This window comes from Heptranchias perlo, chromosome 30 (assembly GCF_035084215.1).
Source record: "Heptranchias perlo isolate sHepPer1 chromosome 30, sHepPer1.hap1, whole genome shotgun sequence".
In the NCBI taxonomy this organism is placed as follows: Eukaryota; Metazoa; Chordata; class Chondrichthyes; order Hexanchiformes; family Hexanchidae; genus Heptranchias; species Heptranchias perlo.
This window is the reverse complement of record NC_090354.1, coordinates 11,788,136-11,797,909: the sequence shown is the minus strand read 5'-3', so window position 1 is coordinate 11,797,909 and position 9,774 is coordinate 11,788,136.

Below are 9,774 nucleotides of genomic sequence, written 5' to 3'. Positions count from 1 at the left end.
TGCGGTAAGGATGTTCCCAAGGATGGGTGAAACTAGAACTAGGGGGCATAATCTTAGAATAAGGAGCTGCTCTTTCAAAACTGAGATGAGGAGAAACTTCTTCACTCAGAGGGTAGTAGGTCTGTGGAATTTGCTGCCCCAGGAAGCTGTGGAAGCTACATCATTAAATAAATTTAAAACAGAAATAGACAGTTTCCTAGAAGTAAAGGGAATTAGGGGTTATGGGGAGCGGGCAGGAAATTGGACATGATTTTAGATTTGAGGTTAGGACCAGATCAGCCATGATCTTATTGAATGGCGGAGCAGGCTCGAGGGGCCGATTGGCCTACTCCTGCTCCTATTTCTTATGTTCTTATGTTCTTAATTGTAGTATCCGTTCAACCGCCTTGGCTGAGATCAGCTAGTTTAGCATAGACCAGACATCACATTTGGTAACTTGTTACACACTTATTTGTGCCTTTAATAGTTCAGTAGCCTCCCCTGAGCCTCTTTTCTAACTTAATCAACAGCTGGGAATTTCCTTGGAGCTGCTCCTGCACCGTATCTTTGCTGGAACTGCGGCAGAAATCACATCTACATGCATAAATGGGGTTTCCGCCATACTTCCAGCAAACCTATGGCGCCAGAGTGGGAGCAGCTCCGAGGAAATTCCCGGCCAATGTTTTCATCAGCGATTTCTTGCATATGTTGGCCTGTTCTAAGCTAATTTATGATTTTCTTGTATGATGTGGGTGTTGTACTCGTACAGCAATTCTGTCCATGCTATACCAGAGAGAAACAAAGGATCCCATCTAAAGAGCCTGGAACACTAGCATTGGGTACTTGACTCCCGTCTTCAGCATCTGAGTTCAAATTGTAACCTTGAGTGTCATTCAAACTCAATAGCTTGCAAATTCTCACCAGACCCATTAGATTTGCCACTTGAAAGAGGAAATGTTGCCAAGTCCAGTTCATTGCCACAGAAATATACTTCATGTCAACCAACCACAATACAATACCAAGAGTAACAATGCAGAAGTTCACACCCATATCGATCTAACCCAACTATCTAGAGGAAGTAAGAAAAGATTTAACAGGGTGAAAACTTGTAAAAAGATCCTTTATAAAAATTTGTTTGCCTGTTCAGAATTGGTGATCATTAACTTGGACCTAATTGACCATAAAATTGTGCTTACATTGTGCAAATGTTCTAATGCATCATGCAAATGTTCTAATGCATCATGCCTCAACTATAAAGAAAATTAAACACTAACGTGTGTTATTGTTTCACAGGGACATAATTATCTTATGATAGGAGTGCTGATCATCTGAACCAGTAAAGATCCTTCAAGTGATTTCAATGAAGCCATTTATCATGGAGATAACATTCTCACCCAACCCACCACCACCTGTTTGCTTATGACAGGAACACTTGTGGTGTTTGCCAGGTCCTGACCTCCACTGAATGTTGCACCCTCTATGTTTAACATTATAATCAAACGTTGTAAAATCACTGTATATTCTGGACCGGGCTCATGCTGTGTGGACAAATTATTTTTTTACATGTATCCCTGTTTACTTGGAGAAATTAGACAACGAGATCCATCAGTCAATGTCTTCAGGAGAGACAGGAAGAAAAGTGGAGTGGAAAAAACTTCAGTTGGAAGCTGAAGAGTTTATTGTGCTGATAAAACAGGTCATTTAACATTTTTTCCAAGGTATTTTATATTGCACTTCTTTTACTCTATTCATTCCTGTGCCAAGCAAAGAGGGAAGGCAGGTAATCTGTTCCCTCATTTCTGTCAATGCCACTCTATAAGCTAGCAAGCAAGCAAAAACACTCTGAAGTAGCCTGTTCTCTGATTTTCCCTGTGGAGAAATGCTTAGTCCCCTCTCTGCGCCAATCTTTGATAGCATGACTAAGGTCAAGAATTCAGCTGATTTGAAATGTTTGAACATTGTTAACTTTTGATTGTGTATGACCTAAAAAGAAGTTAAAAAGTCTTACAAACTAGGGTTTTGATAAGGTTTACATATAATGTTCTCACTTTAGAATGTCCAACTATCAGAGCTTTAAAATTGCCTTTCTAGCAATGGGCTGGTGATTTTGGAGTTTAGCACTTGGCTCGGCACTTGCTTTAAAGAATCTTGCAGTTCCTTTCCTAATATCGGCCACTGTTTCTCAGAATGGCATTTTGTGCAGTTTATACATACATACATCCAGTAGTTCCTGGAAAATTTGACATCTCTTACATTGCAGCTGACAAGCTTTCCCATTTTACATGAATGCAGCAATCATGAATGACGTTCAGAAACAGCTTGCAATTATACGGCAACAGGATGGAAGAAACTTGGATGGAACCAGTAGTTAGTATTGCCTTCGTTTGTACTGGTGTTAAGAGTTGGAAGGTAGACTTAATATGTTGTAGAATACTTTTCAGATTAGCAGATATTGGTTTCAATTATGTTTTTGAACATAATTACTGGAGTAGTAGAACCCTAGCAATTCTTTCTCAGCATTATCTGTTTGTTCAGTAAAGACCCATTTATGTAGGCAATTGGAGGACAAATTGAACCCAAGTGCAAAAGACAGTTTAGATATGACAAATGATATAAACTGAATCAGTCCTGGTTTCACTTAAACTCAGCTGAGGTGTACATCTCATTCATGGTCAAATTTGAATGCAAGTCAAACACAAAGTATAGGAAGTCTCATTATTAAATTGGGCTTCCCAACAGTCTCCAAATGTTTATAATTTATATAGTTTTGGTGAATTATTTTGTGTTTGTCAAGTTGAGAGATGTCAATGAGGATGTGAACAATTTTTCCACTTTTGTTACCCAATGTCAGTATCAAGCACTCTCAGACCAAGTGTAGCATGACTGGGTAGAGAGTAAAGTACTCACTATTCTTCCCCAAAAATACACCTTATCTCTAGCCTTTGAAAAATACCCCTAACTGCCACAAAGAGATTTTTTTTCATTTCCCACAATAGAATCTCTGTGTGCGAATGTCACATTTGTCCTAATTTTTTGCTGAATTGTGCAGAGTTTTGTGCTTTCGTCCACTCCCGATAGGAGCTGAATTGAGGCTATGCAAACTCATTTGTGGTAAACCCTTGCAGCAGGGAGAGAAAGGAGTCTAACATCCCATCAGTCTGAGCTGAATATGAATTCAGCCTGCAGAGGTGAAAGGATTAGGTCGCCTCCTCCACAATTCCTAATGTTATTACTACATGTGCCATTCTTGCATGATCAAATGCAATATGGGCCCGGAATTTGCTCTGACTGCAAACGAACAGTGCTCGCCATTCATTAGATTTACCTTTACCCACAAACGATCCACAGGCTTTAGTGCGGGAATTTCCTCTAATGGTGAGCTGCAAAAAAGTGCAGCACCCTCTCCTGGGCATCTGTGAGCTGTGTGAGCAGGGAAAGGATCTTTCTGTCCCCTCACCTGATCAAATTGAAGCATCCTTGACAAGCCGCACAGAGTCAGAAACAGGCAGTGCAAGCTACAACAGTTAATTCAATTTAAAATCAGTTAATTCAATGTAAAATCAGTTAGAGAAAGTGAAATAAAGAGAAGGTAAGAAATATTGAATTAAGAGGCAGAGATCAAAGAGACAGAAAGGAAAAGTAAACATGAAAAAAAAATCTTTTTGAAGTGTCCAACAGCAATTAAAATCAGAAGGAATGAGACTCCACAATTTTAAAAGTTAATTTTCAGTGCCAGAGAGGGTGTTTGGCAGTCATTAAGACTTACTACGCTGTTAAAAGTTAGCTTAGACCTAAAAAACCCAGTGTGTAGATTAGTTCGTTTCCAGCTGGGCAGGAGAGCAACTTCGCGTTGGTCCATTCATTCTACCAGTGAGCTGTCCTTCCCACTCAGCTTTCAGAGGAGGGTCGCATCTGGTAAAGCAACTTCCGGATTTCTGCATTTGACTGTGCATGTGCGCTCGCCAGGAATTGCTCTACCAGATGCACAGAAATAACGGTGAACGCTGTTGGCCTCACAGCTATTTTACGAGCAAATTCCAGGCCGTGATTTCAGCATGTTTATGGACATACCCAAAAAAAATACAAATTTGGCCATGGGGGTGTCCTTTGCATACAGCAGTCTACACAGTTTGAGCTGGTTGACTTATGGAATTGAATACTTAGTCCAGATATCAGTATAAAACATGATATGATATGTCAGATAATCCACTATGTTGTATTCAGTTGATAAATTGACACCTCAGAAAGTACATGCCCTTATGGGGAACCAAACTGAGATCTAGGCCATATGGATCTGCAGTAACCCCTTCTTAGTTCAGAAGCCTTGAGAAGAGTCTGTTGTTTGTTTGCCCTCTCTCTTAGCCAGAGGAGATGTGGTGCTATGAAAACAGATGGGAATGCGAAGACTGAAATAAACTTTAAATAGTTATTTTTTTCTCTCTCTGCCTGTGTTGTGGCTTTTAAGTGTGTATTATGTAAGCTGCCATAATTCAGAACTTTATTTGGTTGGGCTTAATTGTCTTACTTTACAAACAGAAGACAATTTGAAATCTTCTTAGACTGATTACTGAACCAATTCATTTGTAAGACCCAAGAGAATTTCATTGGTCATACTTATTGTTATTCATGCTCACATACTGTGGTATTTTTTAACCTATTCTCATATCATTTGGATTCAATTATAAACTCTCTACAGAAGAAAGTAATACGTTCCAGTTTCTCATAAACCAAATGTTTAAAGTATCTCTGAAAAAAACATGAATAATGAAACTTCTGTTGAATATATTTGGAGAACTTTCAAAGGACATTGTTATGTAAAACATTTCAGGAAATATCTGTAACCTTTAGAAATGCTGCAGATTTTAGTGTCTTTGTAAAAATGTGAACTGAAGCAGTTGTTTATAAATACCATGTGAAAGTCTGAAGGAGATTGTGGTATTGAAAGGAAGTTTTGTAGCTTTGAAGTACTGTTTAGTAAGTCCAACCAATAGCACCAGCAGGGTTTCAGCAGTGGTGTTGGGTCTCTATATTGTTCAAAGTTAAACTACATATCTTGCTTGTGTCACACACTATTGCATGCTGCCTCATATTCACATGTGCATGGGGTCTTGTCTCATGCATAGCTGATGCTGCTAGAGCAGGTAAAACTGCTCGAAAGATTTTTGTGTACTTGAGTCCTGAATGGATGGAAGACGACCTCAAGGGATAGAGAAAAGGAACTAGGAATGTGAGAATCAGTAGTGTATGTTAATGCACATTTAAAAGTTTAACGCAGAGAATTACAACATTCTTTTGCCTCATATTTTTAAAATTATTTTACTTGCGCTTTTTGGATCCCCTGAACCTTGCACCATTTCTGAACTGAAAGGCCCTAACCAGGCAATCTCTTCAAGGGCTCTGCCAATGCTGCTCTCAATCCAACTTTAAGGAATTGCACAACAGTAGTAATGGTTGACATGGCCTTCAATTTCCCTCCTCCACCGAGGGAAATACTTTGTTTAAAACCTGACCAACATTCTGAGATCACGAAGCTGCGGTGTGAGAAAAAATGGATGTCTTATTTACCTTCCCATGTTGGAGTGCCTGCTCTCTTGTTGCTGCATTCCCTCTATATTGGAGTGCCCATTCTCTTTGCACTGCATTGTTTCTTTCTGTCAATAAGTTAACTGACTTTTTTGTTGCTATTCACACTTGCTTTTTTTTCTTTATTATCTTTCTTTCTATTCCTCTCTTGGTTGTTCTTCCCCTTTCTTTTGTTCTTTATTTACCCATTTTTTTCCTTCTTATCATTCTTTTTTCAACTCTTCTGTCTTCATAGCAGACCTCTTGGAGCATCCTGCAATAGCTTTGGAATTTTTTGGCATACTGATGGGGGATGTCATGGGCTGTATATCACTGGCCAATTGGTCCATGACATACTTTAAGTGGAGGGCTATTTTATGAGTTCTCTGGGCAATTTGAGTAGCACAGCATGAAAGGAGAGGCAGAACTGAAGCAGGGAAGACAGGAAACAATAAAATTGCCAAGAATCTCGGTACCAGCTTCATCTTGCGGCTTTCCCTGTTTCAGAGATGCCAAGGTTCCCCAGAGAGCTTGAGCAGCTGTTGTATAATTGGGCAGCACAAAACCAGAGTTCTGGGTTTTCCTAGCCATATCCATGAATGTGGATTAACTGAGAGTCATGCTTATAAGCAGCAAACCCAGTCTCTATAAATCAGAAACATTATATAGTATTGAAAATTAACTGATCTTTGTGTAAATGTTTCACTTAAATATTATTAACAAGTTCCATTACCTGCTGTGCAAATGTTCCTTTAAACTTAGAATCATAGAATCATATTGCACAGAAGGAGGCCATTTGGCCCATCGTGTCTGTGCCTGCTCTTTGAAAGAGCTATCCAATTAAGTTCCCAGTGTAAAGAAATAGCTTAAGAACAATATTCAAACAAATTTTGCCAACTTTTCTCATGCTCCCGCAGAGGGTAATGTTTGAATCAGTACAGTGTCAAACTGACATTTACTTCATTAGCACTTGAGATCTGAACTAGACCAAATGTATGGATCACTTCTGTATTGATTTTTTTTTTAACATCAGTTCTGTGTAACCTTTCCTAACAAAGAAAGAAAATCTGTTTAGTCTTAAATATTACATGCTAAGCCTCAATGAAAACATTTTGCAAGTTTAGCATCTAGATCATGACATGCTTCTTACATAAATTGAAACTCTAACCCAAAGGTTCTGAAAAGGAGTTCTCGTCCACGACTGGCAGAAGCCGCATTATCTGGTTACAGCTCAGTTCCTGGTACAGTCTACGCTGCAGACTTCACCAGATCGAACGCTTGGGGAAAGGTCACATTGCTGCCCTATTTGGTGTGGTACAAAACTTTTTGCAAGTATTGCCTTTGTAGAAATAAAAGATGTCTTTTTAAAGCATTTTAAATCTGTTGATATAACACTTGCAAGGCAATGTGACAGCATCATTGCATACTCAGTATTTATCACATCGACAGTACTAAAAAAGTTGGAGAGCAATGACTGGCAGTCCACTTAAACCAGCTGATATTTTCACATTGAACTAATTATTAGCCATGATGACATGACAGCAACAACGAACAAAAGCATTAGCAATGCTAAAAGAGGTAGTATCTTGATTTGTATTAAAACTGTATTCCTTCTTATGCTGTACTGTGTTTCACCTCACCTTAATAAGGAGGATCAAGTGACTTGACTACATTGGAACTCTATAGAAACATTTAAAGAGGCCTGACCTGCTCATTAGAGCAAAAGTGGAAATTACACTTCTCTATCCCGTTTACAATTGCTTTATTGACTAAAATGTTGATCAACGATAAATTTGTCAACAAATGTTGATAGGTGGTTGAGTTAGCTCTTAATTTGGAAATTTTCCAACATCAGATGTACACATGAAGCGCTGGGAAAATAATGTATAATTCCATGGAAAACAAGCCAATACAATGTCTTCAGATGTGAAATAACATTTGGTATAGTTCCATGAATATCCATAGCATGTAAACTGAAATTAAAAAAGTACTGTTGACTGATCATGTCACCTTGCTTTATCACTCTGGATATCAGGAAAAAAGTGATGAAGCAAAGTGTTTCATAAGCACTTGATCTGGCACTCTGAAGATATAAATCAAACTATGCTGATTAAATAAACAGTAGATACCTGGGAGTGATACCTAACCAATGGTGATCTGTATCATAAACTGCAAGAATTAAGTTTGGGCAGTTTATAACAGCATCTTAACCCTGCATTAGACTACAGTGTTGAACTCACTGCCTGATAAGTTATTTTTTATAATTATTTATACCACAAGTAAATTGCTCATGGCATTACACAGTCAGTTGATGAATATAAATATTTTTTATATATAAAATGGTGATGGTGTTGGGTAACAGACTTCAGAATCTTGCTTTAGAGAGCCACCAAGTGGCTAGACCTTGAAATTACATTGTGACTGTTGACATAACATAATTGAATGGGGAATATTGACATAGCAATTTACAATGGTAAATGTTGACAGAAATGCACAATCAAAGCTTATGGCAATAGGAAGTGAGGTTTATGTGTTTATGTGTTATCTATGGAAGATTTTTTAATAATATATAGATTTTCTTTGCAACATTTTTAAAATCTCTATTTTAACCATTATTTGTACACACAATTTGTCATGTCTATTTGTACCCTTGATACAAGATGGTTATCACAAAAGGATATGAGTGCCCTGAGGTACAAGGCACAAGCACAGTAATGAGACTTATTGCACAGCAGTTTACAGGAATTTGGTTTACTATATTTACCACTAGTAATGCAACCACTGCCAAAAAACGTTAAGGACATTTTAACTGTTCTTAAAGAGATGTTTGGTTGACCAGAAGTGTAATAAATTGGACCAGTGCATACGTAGCAGAATACAGCTTTGTCAGCCATGAAAATCTGTGATTTTGCAGACATGGAGTTGATGCGTGCAACTTTTAGCCACAACTCCTGGTCAGCTCAAGATAATGACGTAGCCCCTTTAAACTACTATCTTCCTCCATAAACACATGTGCAATGTTAAGTCCTCACCTCCACATTTGGTGAGCAACCTCTCATCCACCTGAACTGCAGCAACTGCTCTGACTGAGCTGAGCAAGAACACTAATGGAACCACTTTGCTGTTACGAAGGCTGGCGTCACAAGAGCCGAACAATCCTCCCCGGCTAAAGTGTGACACTGGCATGCTGTGTCCTCCAGTCAGTGAATATATGACAAGTCATGTTTTTCTTTATTCGTTCATGGGATGTGGGCATCGCTGGTGAGGCCAGCATTTATTGCCCATCCCTAATTGCCCTTGAGAAGGTGGTGGTGAGCCGCCTTCTTGAACCGCTGCAGTCCATGTGGTGAAGGTTCTCCCACAGTGCTGTTAGGAAGGGAGTTCCAGGATTTTGACCCAGCAACTATGAAGGAACGGCGATATATTTCCAAGTCGGGATGGTGTGTGACTGGAGGGGAACGTGCAGGTGGTGTTGTTCCCATGTGCCTGCTGCCCTTGTCCTTCCAGGTGGTAGAGGTCGCGGGTTTGGGAGGTGCTGTCGAAGAAGCCTTGGCAAGTTGCTGCAGTGCATCCTGTGGATGGTACACACTGCAGCCGGTGGTGAAGGGAGTGAATGTTTAGGGTGGTGGACGGGGTGCCAATCAAGTGGGCTGCTTTGTCCTGGATGGTGTCGAGTTTCTTGAGTGTTGTTGGGACTGCACTCATCCAGGCAAGTGGAGAGTATTCCATCACACTCCTGACTTGTGCCTTTGTAGATGGTGGAAAGGCTTTGGAGAGTCAGGAGGTGAGTCACTCGCCGCAGAATACCCAGCCTCTGGCCTGCTCTTGTAGCCACAGTATTTATGTGGCTGGTCCAGTTAAGTTTCTGGTCAATGGTGACCCCCAGGATGTTGATGGTGGGGGATTCGGTGATGGTAATGCCGTTGAATGTCAAGGGGAGGTGGTTAGACTCTCTCTTGTTGGAGATGGTCAATGCCTGGCACTTGTCTGGCGCGAATGTTACTTGCCACTGGATGTTGTCCAGGTCTTGCTCCATGTGGGCTCGGACTGCTTCATTATCTGAGGGATTGCGAATGCAACTGAACACTTTGCAATCATAAGCGAACATCCCCATTTCTGACCTGTTATGGACTTTGTTATGTCCGTAGTCAGCTAACCTTGTGTAGGCTATTAGGTAGTGAATTCATTTTTAAATCTCTTTCGCTTGAAAAGGCTCTTTCAGTTTTCCACTGT